Source organism: Apodemus sylvaticus, chromosome 2 (assembly GCF_947179515.1).
Source record: "Apodemus sylvaticus chromosome 2, mApoSyl1.1, whole genome shotgun sequence".
Classification (NCBI taxonomy): domain Eukaryota; kingdom Metazoa; phylum Chordata; class Mammalia; order Rodentia; family Muridae; genus Apodemus; species Apodemus sylvaticus.
The window spans coordinates 9,732,829-9,753,619 of record NC_067473.1 but is presented as its reverse complement, the minus strand read 5'-3'; the positions used below and the strand labels follow the sequence as shown (position 1 = coordinate 9,753,619).

The following is a 20,791-nucleotide window of genomic DNA, read 5'->3' as shown; positions in this document are numbered from 1 at the left end:
GGGTCAGCTGGAGTAGCTTAGATGTCTAGGGGAGACAACAGCAATTCCTTTTGAGATAAAAACATAGGAGAATTCTGCAGGAAGAAAGCATGAGTGTGGCCTCTGGGAACACGACCTGTCTGACTACTGAGGAGGGTCAAGAATTCCTTTTAGTCTGTCATCCTGATGAGGCTTGCTTAGATCATACCCCTCTCACCATCATGCCTCACTATCTTTATTTGTAAAGTAGGAGTACTATACTAAGTAGATTCGGAGGAGCTTTTCAGGAAGCCTGTCTTTCTAACCAGTTCTAAGCCAATTCTCAATAATGCTACTCAGAAGGGTATGACAACTAGAAAACGCTTAATTATAAGAACACACCACGCCCACTGTGAAATGTAAGTGAGACTGTCCAAAGTCGACTTCAGAGATACAGTTTAATGGTAGAGAGCTTGTTAAGCATGCGCAAAGCCCTAGTGTTCCAAAGTCCTTTATTCCCAGCCAGCACACAGGTCCCTCTGCATCACCAGAGCATACAAAGCTCTCAGGTGAGCTCCCCGCAGCCTCCCAGTCTATAACTTCCGTTTTACATTCAATCTCCACCTGTGCCACCCACTGAGAAACCTCTTCCTCAGCACATGCCTTGCCTCCAGATAACTATGTAATTTCCACCCAAGGGATTTTGAAGTCATTAATTAAATTAAATTGCAGAGGGAAAAGTCCATACATATGTATATCTCAGAATTCTAAAGTGGGCATTCACCTTTTCTATGCCAAAGCAAACACAAAGAAAGGCAATACGATAACTGAGACACAACATTCCTGGACAAGTGTGACATGACAGGTGACAGTTAAACTGGGGAGGTAAAATAGAAGCATCAATCCTTGCAGGCCCATAATCCTAGATGTTGCTCAGGGGTTTATTTCATTAGTTGATGGAAACCATTATATTCCTTACTTTTTGTAGAAAATAAAAATGTTTTTTAAAGATTCCTCACTGGAGTCTCATTCAGTGCATAAATACTGAAACAGAAAACTCTGGCACCATCGAGAAGGCTGCATTAAGCTTTCCAGAGATCTTGAAGATACGCAGCTTTTGTTTCCTCTAGTTCTGTTTCATTGGTCTTTAACTGATTCAATAAGGAGCCATTTTATATACAGATCTATGCTTTCATAGATTATTAATATCATAAATCCTAGGGCTTTATAGGAGCTGTCATGGGGCAAACAATGCGTTATGTTGCTCTCTCCTCCACAGCTTCCACTTTTATTCACTGTGTATGAGTGTGTATGTATGTGTGAGTGTATGCATATTTGTCAGTGTGTGTTCATGAGTGTGTATGAGTAAGTATATGTTTGAGTCTGTGTTTGAGTGTGTGTGTATATGAGTGTGTATATATGTGAGTGTCTGTGAGTGTATATGTATGTGAAAGTATGTGAGTGAATGTTTCTGAATGTGTGATTGGGCATTTGTGTGTGTGAGTGTACATTTGAGTGTGCATGTGAGTGTGTGTGTGTTTCATGGTTTGTATGTGCATGTATGTGAATATGTGTGAGTGTACACTTGAGTGTACATGCGAGTATATGAGTGTGTGTTGAAGTGTGTATGAGTGTATGAGCCTATGAGTACATGTGTGTGAGTGTGTAAGAGTGAGTATGTGAGTGTGAGTCTTTCTTTGTGTGTTTTTGTATGTGTATATAAGTGTATATGAGTCCCTGTTTGAGTGTGCATTTGAGTCTGCATGTCAGTATGTAAGCATTTGTGAGTGTTTCTGTGTGAGTGTATGTGAGTATATATTTACATACAATTATTGTGAGTGTGTGTTTCTGTGTGAATGTGTGAGTGTGCAAGTTTCATGTGTGTAGATATGGATATGTTTGTGTAATTGAGTGTGTTTATATGTGTGTGTGAGTGTGAGCATATTTGAGTGTTTGTGTGAGTGTATGTGTGTAAGTGTATGTGAATGAGTGTGTGTGAGCTTGAATATGCATTTGAGTGTGTGAGGGTATGTGAGTGTGGATCAGTGAGAGTGTCTGTGTATCATGTGCATGTTAGTGTGTTAGTGTGTATTTGAGTATGACCATGAGTGTGTTTTTTGAGCATATGTGAGTATGTGTATTTGAATATGTGTGTGTATTTGTGTGAGTATGTATGTATTATAACATTTTAGATGTTTTTAAATATACAGTCCTGTGGCATGAAAATTCTTCCATTGTTGCATGATAACCACCATCTCCCGTCCCCAGAACCATCTATTGGGACCACTACTTTTCTTTTTTTTTTATTATTTATTTTTTTATTCGATATATTTTTTATTTACATTTCAAATGATTTCCCCTTTTCTAGCCCCCCACTCCCCGAAAGTCCCGTAAGCCCCTTTCTCTCCCCCTGTCCTCCCACCCACCCCTTCCCACTTCTGTATTCTGGTTTTGCCAAATACTGCTTCACTGAGTCTTTCCAGAACAAGGGGCCACTCTTCCTTTCTTCTTGTACCTCATTTGATGTGTGGATTATGTTTTGGGTATTCCAGTTTTCTAGGTTAATATCCACTTATTAGTGAGTGCATACCATGATTCACCTTTTGAGTCTGGGTTACCTCACTTAGTATGATGTTCTCTAGCTCCATCCATTTGCATAAGAATTTCATGAATTCATTGTTTCTAATGGGTGAATAGTACTCCATTGTGTAGATATACCACATTTTTTGCATCCACTCTTCTGTTGAGGGACACCTGTGTTCTTTCCAGCATCTGGCAATTATAAATAGGGCTGCTATGAACATAGTAGAGCATGTATCCTTATTACATGGAGGGGAATCCTCTGGGTATATGCCCAGGAGTGGTATAGCAGGATCTTCTGGAAGTGAGGTGCCCAGTTTTCAGAGGAACCACCAGACTGATTTCCAGAGTGGTTGTACCAATTTGCAACCCCACCAGCAGTGGAGGAGTGTTCCTCTTTCTCCACACCCTCTCCAACACCTGCTGTCTCCTGCAAGAGGAACCACTACGTTAAATGTAACAGATTCTCATTTTAAGTTTGGAGAAGCATCTTTGATGCTGTGGATGGATGTTTCCGCCTGTAGCTGAAATCCAGGTGGAATGAAGAAGATGGTGTTTATACCGCTGTATAAAGTATAATCAAACTGCTGGAGTTAATCAACTGGTTGAGTCCAGTCTCCTGAACACTCTGTTGGATGTTTATACACTTGCTCATTTTCGTTTATAAATACAATCCATAAATTACATCTACTTCAGATGATTTCAAAAAACAGTAACTGAAATAGATAGTATCAATTGGAAATCTACAGGTAATTAAAGCTTACCTAAAGATGGGAAGAAATAAGCCACTCTTTTCAGTGAACAGCACTTGGAGGGCTGAATTAGCAAATATAAATAGCAGTTACCCAAGAACAATCAGCCGTAAGAGCTCAGTGATGCTTGTTTCAGCTTTCTGCTTAGGGGTTGCTAAGCATCCTAAAACAGAGCGTGCTTTAAGGTAACTATGATGCAAACACAAATAAAATCAGGCAATACCAAATGTTGGTGAGGCTGCAGAGAAAGCCAAACTATTATGCTCTTGAGGTGGCAAGAAAAATGTTGTAGATCTATATTGGAAAGTAGCATGGTAACATTCATACATGGTAGTTCCTTCCCATACATGCTAGCAATTCTACCTTTTGATATGTTGAGAGGGGCTGCCCCAAGTGGGTATTTCTATATGGATCATACTACAGTGTCAGTCACACTAGCCAAAAGGTTGGAAGTAAGCTAAATGACCACAGTGGATATAAGGGTAAGTGAAGTGTGATGTAGCCATTAAAGGATGTGATTGACCTCAAGCAGGGAAGGAATTCAAACCTGTGGTGTAACATGGTTGTAGGGAGCAGAGCAAGCTTTGGATGAGTGACTGACTGAGTGAATGTGTGTCTTTGACATAGGTAGGGCCACGTCAAGGATCCCACACCCTCAGAGCAATGTCAAACCTTTCTCTGGGGACCAGGTGCAAGCATTTGCAGAGTATGCAGGAAATGTCCATCAAAGCTCCCCTCACTCCGGTGTTTATGGCCTGAAGGCTGCCTTTGTACAGAGACTGCTTCTGCCTACATTATCTAAACCAATTTCCTTGATCCAGCTGTATATCGTAAAACCCACCTTCTTGTTTATCTGTATGTAATAACCTGGCCTCCCTTTCCAGCAATAATCCAAGCTCTCTGCTCAAGTCTGTAATAAGCGCGCTGAGCTTCCAGGGCGAGATGGCTTCCCAGGCAGAGTGCTCCTACCACCTGATCCCCGCTTCTCTGTTTGCATCTCTCATTCAGTCATCACCTCACTTCTCTGGTCAGATCCAAGCCCCTTGGAGGCCACATGGGATGAAGGATAGGACCCAGCCCAGAAGCTGCTATCCTAAGTGCAATAAACACCTTCAGCATGCAAATCGTGTACCTGGAATGCTCAAACTCAAGAGAGCAGAAAACAACATGGCCCTCGTAGCAATGATAGGTTGGGAGGTTTTGATCTGAGGAGAAGACAGTTTTGGTTTGAAGAAATAAAAATGTTTCTAAGATAGAAGTGTCAATTGCACAAGTATTCATGCTCCTGGGCTTCATGTTTTAAAATGATTAAAATGCTAAACTCTATATCATGTATGTTTTGTACCAATGAACAAAAATGGAAGCTCAGCTGGAGGGACAAACATAATGGACTCCTTGCCTTAGTTCACACAGCCATATATAAGCTAGAATTTACCCTAAGTTTTCATTCTCCAGGAATTCACTGTCAGCTACAGTGTTAGATTCATAGTTGTCTGTGAAGACCAAAGCATGTGGTGTGGAGATGGGATCTCCAAGCCTGACCTTCTGGTGTGACTCCAGCCTTTCTTACTTTAGTAGTTATCAGGGTGGAGTCCAACAACCGAGCTGGTTCTGAGATGCTAAATGAATAATTCTCCAGCTGCCCTGAGATGGAGGACACTAATGTTTCTGGATACTTTTCATGCACAAATGTTTTACTGCCATTCTACATGTGCAATCTCTTGAAACTAAAGTAGGTCACATTATGCCCATTTTCTAATTGGCTAACAAGCTGAAATACAAATAAGGAAATTGACCACAGCCACATAATTTTTCCGCACTCAGTCATGATTTTATAATAAAGGACATGCACGTGTATGTGTATACTCTGAATCTCCAAATCCATATCCGAATGGTGCTGAAGGTCAACATTATACATAATGTTCCTGTTTGTGCTTCATGAAGTTGGAACTTGCTCACATCCCATCATGCAAGACTAGGGTTATTTCCCTACTCCCTCAGCTCTCTCCAGGGTCCACCTGCTTTCCTCTCCTAAGGTATTTCTGGTGATCTGTGGGTAGTGGGGCAGCCATGTTCACAAACCAGTGAATGAGGTATACAGCTTCTCCTGTAGGTGTTGCTGCTGTCTTTCCCAGAGTGCCTCGTGTCAATATACCCAGTGCCCTCACTATTTGTCTACTGGTGGATGTGGAGCCATCAGCCATATGCCATACTCCCCAGGAATTGTGCGACCTCCTACACACTGTCACTTGACATCTCTATTCCTTTCCTTAGGCACTACCGTCTCCTGGGTATATATGCTAGTGCCACTTCCTTGTCTATATCCTGTTTCTGAGGTCAAGTTCCCTTAGTTCACTGGCACTTCCTTAAGTATAATCACCATTGGTTTGAAACCTTCCTATACCAAAATACAATATTTGTTGAAAGTTGAAAAACACTCTCTCCTGTTTGGATAACTTTAAAGATAATCTTTAAAGAGAATATAAAAAAATAGCTGCAGCAAAGACTAATAATACACACAATATAGCCTCTATTTTTATAAATTACCCACACAGATCAAGGGGTTTGACACACAGTCAGTCTGAATAGAAGATACCAACCCATATACCACACCCTTCCTCTGCACTGCTTCTGAGATTATTGCCAGCTCAAAATAGATCTTCCCTCAGAGGTTCTTCTTCTGGAAGTTCCTTTATTTATTCTCTTACACATGGTCTCCCGACTGGCCCGTTTCCCGATTCATCTGTCTCTTCCTACAGCACGAAACTTCCAGCAACAAGCTGAGCTCAGGCTCAAGCAGAGTACACCACCGTAAGTCTGTTGTAGCATCTCACAAAACCCAGCCAAACAGAACAGCAGTGTGTCCATTTTAAAGCGATGGAAACTGAGTGGCCAAGTAACTTACCATTAGACAGCTACTCAGTTGACGTTAAGCATTAAAACACCTAGTTGGTGGCAGATGAAGATTTGAGCTAACCTAAGCCCTCTAACCACACTGCCCCACCTCCTAGCTCAGAGCCTCAGCTCCTGAGCTCAGTGCAAATCCAAATCCCAGCCACCTGCCTCCGTCACCTAGCACAAGGCTATTGCTCCTAGTGACTCTAAATGCTATATTCCGTGCTCATCTCCCACATAGCCCGAGAGCTCTGTGATGGAGCCACACAAAGAGCTTTGAGGACCTCATAATGTTGTGTGGAAAAGTAGCATTTTCCCTTTCTGGGTGCTAACCAGACGAGCCCTCCCTAAGTCCAACCTGTCTAATATCCCTTCCGAAGACTGGCTCTCGCCCTAATTAAAAACATCTTTTCAAAGAAGCCAAATGTTCTCAGGGACTGAGCTGAGTCAAGCCACTCCCCTGATCTGGGCTAATGATGTCGTTTGTTAATATGGTCTGTTTAGCTGTGTTTTCCATCACACCTGGATTATGCAAGCTGTGCTTGGTGACCTCTGCTACTTAGAAGGACTGATGTGATCTATTCCGTCAGGGCATTTGAGCTCAGGGAAGAAGGCAAAACTGTCTCCATTTGGCCTCCACTGAATTCTCCTGCATGACTCAATTAGCATAGACAAGAGAAATGAAGCTCACCTGCAGGTTATCATCATATTCTTTCCTGCCAGTATGTGATTGTTCTCCTCAATACTGTCCAGCACATCAGTGATTCTAATTAGGCACACATCAAGGGCAAATCTCCCTTTGCATTTTCCCCCAGGGGAGTTCATTTGAGGTTGTCCCTTCCAGCATTCAGAATGGGTCTAGCCTTGCCTTCCTTTCTCTGTTCACAGAGATTTGTCTTTGGTTCTTCTGGGGAGGAGTTTTGATTTTTAAAGAGTGAAGAAGAAAAGCATGCTTTATTCCCAGAAGGCTGAGTTTTATTTTTAGATATATTTTGTTATAAATTATTTTAGCAAGTCACTTCAAAGTGAGCTATTAATAAACACTCTCTATTCATCTCTGCGTTCATACTGCTTAACCAGAGGGACAACTGGAATTTCCTTTTTCCTTTGAATTTCTTCTAATGATAAGAGAACCTTGGAATTTTAAATTTAGGAAACGTAACTAGCAACTAATTAGGGGCAGCGGCATGTAAACATTGACAAGCAGAGACCTGGGTCTGGTGGCATATGTCAGTAATTCCAGCAACTGTAGGGTTGAAGCAGGAGGAGCATCAGTTAAAGAACAGGCTCAGCCTCAGCCTGGTGACATAAGACCCTGTATAAATAAATAAATAAATAAATAAATAAATAAATAAATAAATAAATAAAACAAATAACTACAGCTTGGAAACTAAGTGGAAGTAACTGTATTAGGCTTACATTCTATGCATGAATAAGAATGAGTACAGGAATGGATGGATGGAATGGATGGATGGATGGATGGATGGATGAAGTGTACCTGTACTGGTAACCTTCTCTGGAAAATCTTCAGACACCCAGAGGTGTGCCTTAATGATGTCCTGTGTCCTTCTCCATCTGATTTGAAACTAAAGATTAGACATCACAGTGAAGCATACTGAAGACCCAGTATGGCAGGGCCATCCATATTCAGAAGCACCAGTCTCTCCGATGTGTTAATAAGCCGTCCACAAGTCCCATTTATCTTCTAAAATCTAGCTATGCTTCCAACTTCATTTTTCCCATCAACCATCTTTATTATTGTAGTTGTTCACATAATATTAGTCACTCTGACAGACATATCTTGGAAACTCAGTGCTAAGTAAATGTTCACCCGATAACCACGCAATTCTTACAGAAGCAACAATCCAGTATGTGTACTCCTGGCTCGGTTGCTGTCTTGAAAGGGCTTACCTGGGTCTCAGGCTCCTTCCTTAGGCCATTCTATCATTGTCAGCAAGGGACTCCCACAGTGTCAAGAAACTAGAACAGGATTGGTTATGACACTGTCACTGGCACAAACTACTCATACCTATATTCCATTTCCCAAGTATAACTTTTTTATTTTCCTCTATACCCTGGATACCACAGTCCCCTTCATGTATAGTGCACAGCCATTTTATAGAGCCCACATTAATAAGCTTCCTTCAGTGAGGAGAAGGGGAATATTTATGAGGCCTGAATCTTTCTGCTGCATTACTGTCTGATGCCTCCTAGAAGCCCTGCAGACCCTATGACTGAAGGTCGTCATGGGCTATTGCTTACTTGTTACAATTTTTAAGGGTGTACTTTGCTGGTGGAATGGAGAAGCACTCCGTTTGCACGTGATAAGATTCCTAAAAACCACAACCACTTGGCATTTGAGAAAACAGCATGAACATGAATGAGAAACAGTGATCCCCCCCCCTTCTCTCCTATCTCCTAAAGGGTTTTCTGACTTTCCTCTGAAATAGTTCCAAGACCCCCACATGAGATGTGCTGCCATGGACCCAGAAGGATGAGGTGTCCTTATCTCTGAAGACACAGGGATACAGAGTGTAAGCAGACAGGCCTTTATAAGTCTCTGACTTACAATTAGACCACGCCCCTCCCTGTATCCAATCACACCTCTGCACAACTGTCCACTTCTCCATCAGTATAAAAGTACAGTGTTTCTGGTTGCTTGGGCTCATTTCTACATGACGGCTCTTATGCTACCTAAATATATATTTACATGCCTATTATAACAGATAATATTTTAAAATTAACTTGATTAGGAGGTCTAAGAATACATCTACATCTTTACAGTAAGTTCCTCAAGAAAGCATACGAAGATAATAGCACCAGTGGGACATGATATTAGTTAACACTTGTGAGCTCTAGTCTCTTAGTCTACTTTTATTGTAGAGGACTCCTGTTGAAGAAATCAGTTTCAGTCTGAAGAAGGGTTATTTCTCTTCACCTAAATACAGAACCATGTAAATATTGAGGAAAACCCTCCATCCCTACACTTTTAGTCAGCCAATTTGTGACTTTTCTTTTAAGAAAGCGGTCTCAAAATGATCTTCCTCCTGAAGAACTGATGATGTTCCCACACTCTATTGTGGTGTGTCATGCTCTCGTGCCTGAGTCAGCTTTTGCCACTGTATAACTAGAAAGCATGAGTGATTAAGCTATGGTACTGACTGTGTGTGTGTGTGTGTGTGTGTGTCTTTGTCTTCACCTGTGTGTCTATATGTATGCTTGCGTGTCTGTGGGTATCTATGTGTGTGTGAGAGTGTCAATTTGTGTGTGTGTCTATTTGTATGTCTGTGTATCTGTGTGTATCTATGTGTGTTTCTCTGTGTGTCTGTATATATGAGTGTATCTATGTGTGTGTATCTATGTGTTTGTGTCTGTGTGTGTGTGTGTGTGTGTGTGTCTATGGATGTGTCTGTGTTCCTAATTGTATTCAGAAAAAAACTTGGTGATGGCAAGAAGTTATGTACTTGTTCTCTGTGATGAAGGCCCACTAGGGGCAGTTTTCATGGAAGAGCTGTAACATTTCCTCCCTCTCCCCACTCTGGTCCACTGTTGTGTCCCACAGTCTCCAAGTAAATGCTTACTCACCTAGATCTCACACCATTACTTAGTAATGCCACTGTATGGTTGTGTTTATTTTTTCAGAGTTTTATTATAAAGATGTAGTAGAATTTTGTATTCCAAGTTACCCATCAATACAATTAAAATATTGCAATTGACAACTAGGTTACTTATCAATTACTTAGAGATCTTAAGGTCATTCTCACTTGTGTTAGCATTGGTTGGGAATATGATGGATAATAGATGTTTGTCTATTCAGTAGATGTGGACAGGTGAAGCTGAACATGTCCATGGTTTAAGTTAAAATAATTTCAAAACAATATAGAGTAATATGTTTGATTCTTTACCCTACTCAGATACTTGCTAGAAACTCATTCAAAAGAAAATCACTGCAGTCTTTCTAATCTAAATCAACTATTTTAGCAGTGTTTTTCTCCTGAGGATTCTTTCAGTGTTTGTTTGTTTGTTGGTTGGTTGGTTGGTTGGTTGGTTTGTTTGTCTTTACTTCCTATTGTCTTCCTCCCTTCTGGTTCCCATAGCACCAGACTGATGTCATCTCAGGCTTGCTTTTTGTCAGGGACCTTTAGACTGCTAATGACTCAGATGTTCACAGGTCAGCACACTCAGAGTAGATTAGCCTCTCTCCTCTCTGCCTCCTACTGATGTGCATGTGACCCAGCACCCACCTGTAACCCCTCTAGAGGCAGAGAGGGCTTATTTGTCTTATTTTAGGGAGACAGCTCGATTTCTACACTATTAGTCCTTGTGTGTCACTTGCTGGTCCTTCAGGCATTCAGGACGTACTGCACAGCTTTGCTGTGTTAGTATGCATGAGACTGGGAACATAGCCCTTGACCTGATCAGTCCTGGTGATTTCATGCAGCTCCTAGTCCAGAACCAAGGGTGGCTGGGCCTGACGAAAGCCCCATAAGGCCTTTAGCCACAGAGCTGAGATCTTGCCTGTAAGCAAAAGACTTACGGTGGATCCCTGCTAGGGATGCAGGACTTGGATGGAGACAAAAATAAATAAATAAATAAATAAATAAATAAATAAATAAATAAATAAATAAATAAAAAGCTGTGAGCAGAAGCCTCTGGGAACCATGTAAGAAATGGCCTAGGAGATGAAGAGGTTTCTTTGGAAGACTGAAGACATTTTGCTTTGTTCAGGCTAAATCTCAACAAAGAGGAGAGAAAACCCTCCTTCCCAGTGAGGGACCTGAACAGTGGCTAATTAGCATTTCCAACAGAGGAATAAAAGGTGCTAACACCCCTTGCCCTAGGAAGCAGGGTGAGAATGTATTGCAGTTCTACTCCACTGAGGCAGCCTTCTTTCCCTTTCAGTCTTGCCCTATCTTTCTGTGTGTACATGAAGATGATTTCATTCTGCCTCTTAACTTCCTCTTTCTTTTCTATTTATCTTTTTTTTTTTAAGTTTCTCAGCCTGATAGTGGTGGTTTCAGACTTTCATCCCAGTACTGGGGTGGCCCAAACAGGGTCATCTCTATGAGTCTGCAGCCAGCCTGATCTACAGAATGAGTTCCACAACAGGTTTGGAGAAACCCTGTCTTCGAAGGCAAACAAACAAAAAACGTTTCTCCTTATATGGAGCTTGGGGGAACCTCATAGAAGAGTTGAGGGGAGAGAGGATTAAAGGCCTAGAAGGGGATAGGAACTCCACAGGAAGACCGAGAGAGTCAACTAACTCTTGGGGCTCTCAGAGTCCGAACCTCCAACCAAAGAACATACACAGGGTGGACCTAAGACTCCCCACACATATGCAGCAGATGTGCAGCTTGGTCTTCATGTGGGTCTGAACAACTGGAGTGGTGGCTATCCCAAAAGCTGTTGCCTGTATGTGGGTATGTTCTTCTAGCGGGGCTGCCTTGTCTGGTCTCATTGGGAGAGGGTGTGCCTAGCCCAGAAGAGACTGGAAGTAGGAGGGGATACACAGGGGGGATTCCACAGTCTTAGAGGAGAAGGGGAGGGGGATATAAGGAGAGGGATTGAGGGAGGGACCTGGACAGGGAGCAACAATCGGATGTAAAGTGAATTTTAAAAGAGTGTCTCCTTTTTCATTTATTCTCTTTTGTCTCTTTCTGCATGTTTTTTTCATCCATAGGACTAGTATATACAATATATTAGTATGAATCTATATGTCTCCATCTACTTTATGTGATGTATACATACCTTATCTTTTTATACATAGTATCTTCATTTCATGACACACAGTCTAAAAACCCAAATCAAGCCACCAAAACAGAAATTTCCATCCTTCCCTATGGTCTTTTCTGCTTAGGATCTTCTTTCTTGATGCCTACTGATTTTGAACTTTTAAACCTCATCATAAACATAACAATATAGTATTACTAAGCTTTAATATGTTCTATGACCATCCAAGAAAAATGCACCTCTATTCTCTCAAATGTTTAATTCTTGAAATGAAAGTTAATATAATCTATCAGCTATAGGATATAGGCCTAATCAGTAACCACTTTAGTAATGGACCCTAAAATAAGGATATAAAATTTTGAGTAACTTTGAGTTCAAAAGTTTGTGATACAACCTAGTTTCCTTAAAAGTTGGATATAATTTTTCTAGAGAAATAGTATTATAAGTTACACTTTATTATAAAATAAGTAACATGATCTACAGTGCAACAGTTCTCTTGGCAGATTTCCAGGTAAGGCCATTTTGCTGCTTTCTGTTTCTCATGGGAAACAGTTCATGTTGCCAAGCTGAGCTCTCGCAATGCCAGACCTGCCCAGCCCCTCACCTGTTGCTGTGGTTTTCATTGTGGGCAGAGCTCTGCTTGTCGCCTCTCAGGTTTACAATCACTTTTATTGTGTAATCCTTTTGATCACATCAGCCAGTGCTGTCTTCTAAACTGTTCTACACAGTTTAGAGTAGCTGTTTGCTTTACACATTCATTTTCCATTTTCTTTGGATTAAATGAGACAAATCAATTGCACCGGAAATGACTTACTTCAGAGTCCACTACGTGAGACACAACAGTGTTAAGCGCATGGTAGGGAAGTGATAACTTTTCTCTAGCTATAACCTAAACCTCTCAGAAAAGATTAAAAGGAGAGAAGCAAATTTCTTCAACAATGTTTTCATGGCACGGGAGTCTTCAGAAACAAAGAACTATTTAAGCCAGGTCCATTGAAGAAGTGGATAGTTGTGGCGGTATGAAGGAGGGGCTTCAATGGGAGAACCTGAAGGGAGCTTAACAAGGCTGTTCCTAAGCCCTCTGTGCTGCATTCCTTCCGCAGGCCTCTGGTCTTCTGCCTGCGTTCTGTGAGAAGTGGAGGAGAGCACCTTTCTAGGACTCAAGGCTTCCTTCCAGGGAAGGGGCTTCTGGTGTCTATGAAACCTTTCATGGAAAAAGGAGTGAGGCAGACAGGAAGAAGGCCTAGCAGCCCTTGCTCCTGACCTCATAGCTTCCTTCAATTTGAAACACTCAACACACCAAGATACCAAGTTTAAGTTTTGCACACTCAGCCCTGACAGGAATATCAGAATAACAAATTCAAACACATACCCTCTTTGGGTTGTCGTGTCCCAGAGGAAAGAAGCAGATTGTGTGTGTCATAACAACCTCACATGTGAGTAGCCCAGAACATTAGATACTGTGCATCCCAAATACTGATTAACTTATCTGGAATCTTGAAATGGTTATTTTGTCTATTGCAAGTTAAGAAAGAAGATGGATTGCACAATGGTGTATTGTTTTGTTTGTTTTTAAGTTCCTCCTCCTGGATTTAAAATTCTAACAAAATATTACATCTATATGTGCACTTAGAATCTGTCTTCCTCTTAGGATTCTAAGACTGATGTGTCAGCACTAATGAGCATTGCTGATACATTGTAATTAGCTTATACATATGTGATTCAAGTACCCAGTGTCCTTCCTCTGTTCTAGAACATCACAGGATACCCCGCTGTGTTGAATTACTGTTTCCTGAAGCTGCGGCCACTTGTCAGGCTGCCTTTTCATCCCTGTGTCTCTTTAGTATGTCTTCAGATGAAACAGTGATAATTCCCCAGATTTCTCTTTAGTCTGAATTGCTTTGGCCCCATGGAATTTTGTGGTTCCCATGATTCTAAGATTCTTTGCTTCATTTGTGTACAGAATGTACTAGTATTTTGGCAGAGATGGCATTAAATTTCTAGATTACCTTTGATAATGGCGCCTTTACCTTTATCTCCAGCTGCCAATCAGGGAGCACATAGAAGATAAGTCTAATCCGTGAGCCATCTTCAATTTCTTTCCTCAGTGTCTTAAAAGAATTCATTCTAAAGTTCCTCACTTTGGTCAGGTTTATGCCTTGTTCTTTTGGATTATTTTGTTTCAAAGTTGTTTTGAATGATCTTGTTTATCTGATCTGTTCCAGGAATGTTCATTATTGGTAAATTAAAAGCTATTAACTTGGAGAATATTGATTTTGTATCGTGATTCTGCTCAGTGAACAAATGGGAGATAAATGCTTCTCCCCAGCTAGCCTTCTCTTTTTTAAGAATATTTTATTTATATGTAAGTATATGTGAGTTTAGGTGTGCCATCAATGTGTACATTGTCCATTGATAACAGCAAAGGGCATTGAGTCCCTTGTTTAGCTTATCTTCTAAGCCATTTAGCAGAAAATGGCTCACTCAGCAGAGAGGGGGAGAGGTGACACAAAAATCACACCTCTAACCAAAAATCTCTTTGCCCCTGGTGCCTGCTGGGAAAGGATAGGCCCGGTTTCCCCAGAAGTGCCACTAGGTACATTAACCACTCTCAGGGCTGGTCCCGTGCTCAGGAACAGACGGCAAATACAAACCAGACTCCTTCATTGTTTGTTTCATGGTTGTTATTTTGTGCGACTTTTGTTGCATTTTGTTTTCGTATTTTTTTTAGTTTATTGGTGTTTTTCTTGCTTTGATTTTCGTTTTTGTTTCCTCTCCTTTGAGAGAGGTAGGGGTGTAGGTAAGGAGAGGGAGAGGCAGAGAATAAGGAGAGGGAGGGGAGAAGAGAGTCAAGTATGACAAGTAGTGAGGTAGAGAGTATGTGGAAAGGTTTGAAGGAGGGGAAATATGAAAATACATTGTATGAAAAAATAATTAAAAAATGATCTGTGACTGAAAGTAGAGTGGATTTTCTAAGGATCCTCCTTTGCATTGGTCCATGGTTTACACCCGCTGCAGCTACCCTTACACTGAGAGGAGACCACACTTCAACTGGAACTGAGCTCTCGGGAACAGATCTGCGGACAGGGCAGCCGCGGGCAGGGCTGCTATTAAAGGCAGCGATCCTCCAACCATTTCCCATTCCTCCTCTATTCTATTGCTTCATGCTTGGGTGTTGTTCACAAGCTCCAAGGGTCTCAGACTTATGGTTTTCAATACTGAAAATTTTGAAAAGTATTCCTCAGGTATCATATAGAAGGACTGAAACTGGGTTTGGCGGTTTCTCGTGGGCTCCGAGAAACAGGACTGTGATCCCAGTCTCACGGAGTCACCGCAGAGGTATGAAGGTCATCAGGACTTGCAGCTATTGACATCGTACGTGATGATTACACAGCTGAGCTGTGATGGTCAGGTTTCGACACTGCAGCGTTACCCACATTCTCATCCTCTCTAATTCTTCTCCATCCTGGATCCTCAGAGAAAGCTAGGTTGTGCAGACCGTACTTACTTACCGGAAGTGAGGCTTGCGCTTCACTTCCATGGGGGAGTTGGAAATGCATAAATTGCCAGAATTCTATATGGTAGATTTGAGTATTCTTAAATTGGGATATTTAATATAGGCTTTGGACTATGATCTGATAATTGATTATTTCGTTCCTCTCAGTTTGTTCTAGCTACTAGCAGGATTGATTGATTGATTGATTGATTGATTGATTGGATTGGTTGGTTTGATTGGTTGGTTGGTTGATTGCCATTCTTGAGGTTGATCCTATAGCTTTATGCAAGCTAGACACACACACTCCCACACAGATACACCCTGGGTTCTGTATCCCTTGTGAAATGGGAGGCTGGAGGGATGCCTCAGCACTAAAGACCACTGGCTGCTCTTCCAGAGGTTTGAATGCCAGCACCTACAGAGTCCTTCACAGTGACCTGTAACTTCATTTCCAGGACATCTGCAGCCCTTTTCTGACCTTACCAGTACCAGGCATGTATATGATATATATCCTTGCATACAGGCAAAACTCCTGCACACAACAATTAAGTAAAATGAAATGAAGAATAGTGATATTTGGTTGTTGTTTTGTTTAATGTTGTTATGGGGGCCAAAATATTTTATAACCCTGTGCTACTGCTTTCACTAAAGATGGGACTTCTCAGGGATGCGTTTTTCCCCCAATGAAATTGAAAATCGTGAGTTATAGTGATAGACAACAAATGCTTATAGAAAAAAACGTTGGTAGATAATTTCTGACTAAAAAGTCAGGGAAATGCATTACAGTGAAAGCAGAATTTAAGTACACTGTTGAAATTTTGTGAAGATAGGCCTTAATCTATTTACTGAAGCTGATTGTTTGAGTTGATAGCCATTCGCTGCAGACAATGATGCCGTTTTATCACATTGCCAATACCTAATATTGTATTTGAAGTTCAATTCAATACTGCCTTATCATCAACATGTCTCGTAGCACTTCAGCGTAAATCATGTTCATCACTCTGTGCTGATGCCAAGGACTATAATTCTACTTTAGAAGAGATTCAGAGTGGGTCACAATGTTTCCTGCTTCAGGAAGGTACAGTGGATGCCGATGACTTGATTATGAGTGCTAGCATTCCCCCAGTGTCGGGATTCACAGATATTCAGCAGGTTAAGCAGCCATTAAGTCGCTTTAATCAGCCACAGCCACATCCTTATCAGATGGTGGCAATTTCCCCTGGATAGGAAATAAAGTCGTCCATACAGTGAACATGCATGTAGAGTTCTTCATATTCCTCAAGCACGACTGAAATGACAGTGTAAGTAGGAGAATGCAGAATCCTGTATAAACAGCGACAGTGAGAAATGATGAGCCCGACGGGACCTGGGAGGACACTGTCTCTAATGGACACGAGCAAGACCGACAGTAACAAAATGGAAATGCCTGCTGGTAGGAATGCTGGGACGCTGGTTAGAAACAGTTAGTGTCTCTCCCCCTGCTTCCTGCCTCAGAATCTGAAAGGTCATGGAAATGGGAAGCAAGCAGTGGGTCAGCTGAAGGTGGAATGAAGAATAGATTTCAAACAGAATTATAAAATGTCTGAAAACTCACCGGCTGGGACCATTCCATCTCTCTCACCAGATACTTTTTCTTCCTCGGTTTATCCAAATATCATTTGACAATTTACTGGAGAAATTTCATCTCAGAAACTAGAGCCTGGTAAGAGGCTTTGGAATGGACAATGCTTAGAGCCAACCTGAACGTTGGAGGATGATGGAGACTGCGTTTCAACCTAGCTCCTTGGAGACCTAAAGTCAGACTTAAAATCTATACAAAGGCAATGTGGAGGCCAATTGTTCTTGATACTTTACCAGAACCCCATCTTCCATAGAAATTGAACTCTATCCCAGGCGAGGTCCTCTGAGAACTGTTGACAAATCACACCCATTCGCACTCTGGAGCCAACACCTTCCTCATCTGATTTGAAAGCACAGCAAGGCTCATTAATTCATCAGCCTTCAAACTTGATAGACAGAACCCAGAATGCAGATCCAAAGGAGGCTCAACAGAATTGAGAACCAATGAAGAGGCAGGGCTTAAAAATATAGCACACACACGTGTGTGTGTGTGTGTGTGTGTGTGTGTGTGTGTGTGTGTGTGTGTAAATACACACACACATATATGTACATATATATTGTTATATAGAAATGAATATAACAAATGCTATAAGAAAGAATCATTCAGTAGAGGACCAGTCAAGGAGCCAAGGGAACACTGTCCCATTATCACCAAGGGAATGCCATGACTCTGCATCAGAGCAGGAGTGTAAGCATGCCATCACAGAAACAGTCACAAGAGTGGTCAGGATCGAGACTCTGAGGGAAAGTGCAACTGAATCTACCTGTTGGGTATGACTGTGTGGAAAGATCATGTTTAAAAAATAACAGAAGTAACAGAAACAAGTTTTAGAAAATAAATATGAAATGGATCCAGGGTGTAGTTTATTGAGTCTAACACACACCAGACCCTGGATTTAAAATCCTAGTATGGGAAAGAACCTTTCAACCAAAAGAGAACTCTTAACACAAAGAAAGTGAATCTAAAACCTGAATTAAAAAAAGAAAATAACATTAAAAAATAGACTACCTTCCCTATCAATGAATATTATGTAAGAAAACCAAAGACTCTCCTATAAAGCATCAACAGGAATATGTGAAGAGAGTAACGCAGGGTTGGAGAGTTAGTTCCATTTTTAAGAACACATACTCCTCTTGATGAGTGTCCATGTTTGGTTCCTAGAACCCACCCATGTCTGACTACTTACCACTAAGTGTAACTGTAGCTCCCTGGGAATCTGATGCCTCTGACCTCCACAGGCCTTTGCACCTATGTGGACATAACACACACACACACACACACACATGCATGCACGCACGCACATGTGCACACACACACACACATACATGCAGGCACACACATGTACACACATGCGCGCGCGCACACACACACACACACTATACATAAATAAGAATAAAGAACCAAAACAAACTCCGAGCTAGGTATCAGATGATAGTAAAGGAATTACTCTTATCTTTAGAAACTTTGCAAGTTTATTTGTTCCAAATAAGTGAAAACCTTCCTTGTAGAAAAAGGTTCAAACTTGAAACTTAGTTAGGATGTTAAGTGTTGAAGCATAGACTTGGTGCTCAAGGGCGTCCGCACTTATTGAGACAACCCAACTTGCAGAGCAGTTGGGTTGAGTTGTCAGCACCCACGTGGTGGTTCACCCCTGTCTATATCACTTGTTTCAGGGGATCTAAAGCTCCTCTTGGCCTCCATGAGCACCAGGAAGGCATGTGGTATGAATACATACATATAAGAGGAAAGCTCATACACATAAAACAAAGATAAAATGTTAATGTTAAAAGTTTTAAACAATATATAAGAATAAATTGCTATTATAATATTCAAGAAATATCATCTATTGTCTCAGTTAATTATTACTGTTTATTAAATCATTCTAAACTCTGTGATTTAAAGTTTTCCATGACTCGGGACTAGAGCCATGGCTCATCAGTTAAGAGTAACGGCTTTCCTTGCAGAGGACACACATTCAGTTCCCAGCACCCACATGAAGTCTCACAACCACCTATAATTCCAGTTCCAGGAAATCTAACAGCTCTTTTGATCTCCTCCTTGCACACGGTATACACACATACACTCAGGCTCATACACACATGCATAACATTAAATAAATACTCAAAACTTTTCTCATGATTCTACTAGTTTTCAGGATGTAGCTAGATTCAGTTACATTATTGGTCTGTGGCATGTTATGTTGGATAAACGTGCCCATGTTTACGGGCATGGGATTTACGTTGTAGATGGCACCTATCTTTCCCCTGGCCTCTCCACATAGCCCTTTCTCTCAGGACAGCTGACGAGCATCCCTTGGTACTGTGGCAGGTTTTAAGAGGAATGCTATTAGATGTGCCCAGGGTCTAAGAAAGGGTCATCCTTTGTGCTATGGCATACTTTACTGGCCCAAACAAGTCAGAAGTCAAATTTGACTCAATAAGATAAAGATAAAGCTCATGAAGGATGTAACTACAAGACACATGGTTCACTGGAAGTATGCAATGGATATGTGCACTCTGATGCGTTTTATCTGATTTATTTGAATTTTCTTTAAGGATCACAAAAATTATAGGCTATGATTCTACCCATAACCAATTAAATATTAATAAACCAATTATAAACTATGTGAAGCTCAGCAGGGACAAGCATGTTAAATCTTTATTGATTCACTAAGTTAACACAAGTGACAAAGAGATTTATTCTTTCTTCTGATTATTCTCTTTCTGTCCTCCTATTTAGTGTTAGAAGGAGGTCTTTCCTTTTCTCCTGCTTTATGGTGTTACAGACCATTTGTTTATCAATCCCCATCTTTACCATTTTCAATCCGTATGTATTCACAAAAATTTTAAAAACATTGGACTTATACTGAGAAGTAATATGTGCTGAATTTCAGTGCATGATACAACTTTTGCCACATAAAAAAGTAAAATTTAAAATTCCTTGGAAACTTCCCAGAGCTACAGAATAAAAATTTTAAATACTGCCAAAAATATGTAGTCTGGTTTTGAAGGAAAATATCCCAACCTCATCTTTCATAGCAGATAACTAGAAGAACTAATTCATTAGATAAACCATAGACTGGAGACTGGGAGCTCATTATGAAGAATTAAAGTCTTCTCTTCCCTACATATATTTTTCTAAAAACTCTATGTTTTCTTCCTCTTTTATCTTCTTCCTTTGTTGTTGCTAACAAATATAACAAACAAGTTAGAATAATTTTCCATAAAATATCTTGAATGTTAGTTGTGCTATTAAACTGTCCTTGTCATTGTGGAACACACAGCATGCCGATTATAAATGACTAAAAGTACTTTCCAAATGTAAGATGCTCTATAAACACTGCTACCGAAGTCTGCAACCCATTCAAATTGTATTTGATCTGGCAGAAGTTGCTATTTCAAGGATCTTGGAGCCATCATAAATTTGGATCCCATCCTTGCTTACTGAGTTTCAAATTTTCCAAATGTTCTTTATTGAAATCCAATATTCATTCCAAAGTCTATTACACTGAATGCAGCTTAGCGGAGGACAGGATTCAGAATGGTCCGTTTCCCAGTCACTCTAGTATTAATGATAAGAACTAGATCTGGAGAGCACATTTGATTAGATTATTCTCTCTCTCTCTCATTGAAAATGATGTATCTGCAGGAAACTTATAAGGTTTCTTTATCTATAATTTACACATTGGGAAGTGAAAGCAATTGTAATTCCAAAACACACCAGGGGAACTTGTTTATTTAAAGTAAATCAACATGACAG

At 40.8% G+C, this 20,791-nt stretch overlaps 1 protein-coding gene and 1 non-coding gene across 3 annotated transcripts in view; one reads left to right on the top strand and one right to left on the bottom strand.

The window, feature by feature from the left end:
- Positions 1-20,791, top strand: part of Magi2 (membrane associated guanylate kinase, WW and PDZ domain containing 2) — a 1,455,128-nt gene that overhangs the window by 874,394 nt on the left and 559,943 nt on the right. The gene's annotated exons all lie outside the window — the stretch shown is intronic.
- LOC127679578 (small nucleolar RNA SNORA17) lies at positions 10,323-10,451 on the bottom strand. Its single transcript, XR_007976864.1, has one exon. It is a non-coding gene; the product is annotated as a small nucleolar RNA SNORA17 (small nucleolar RNA).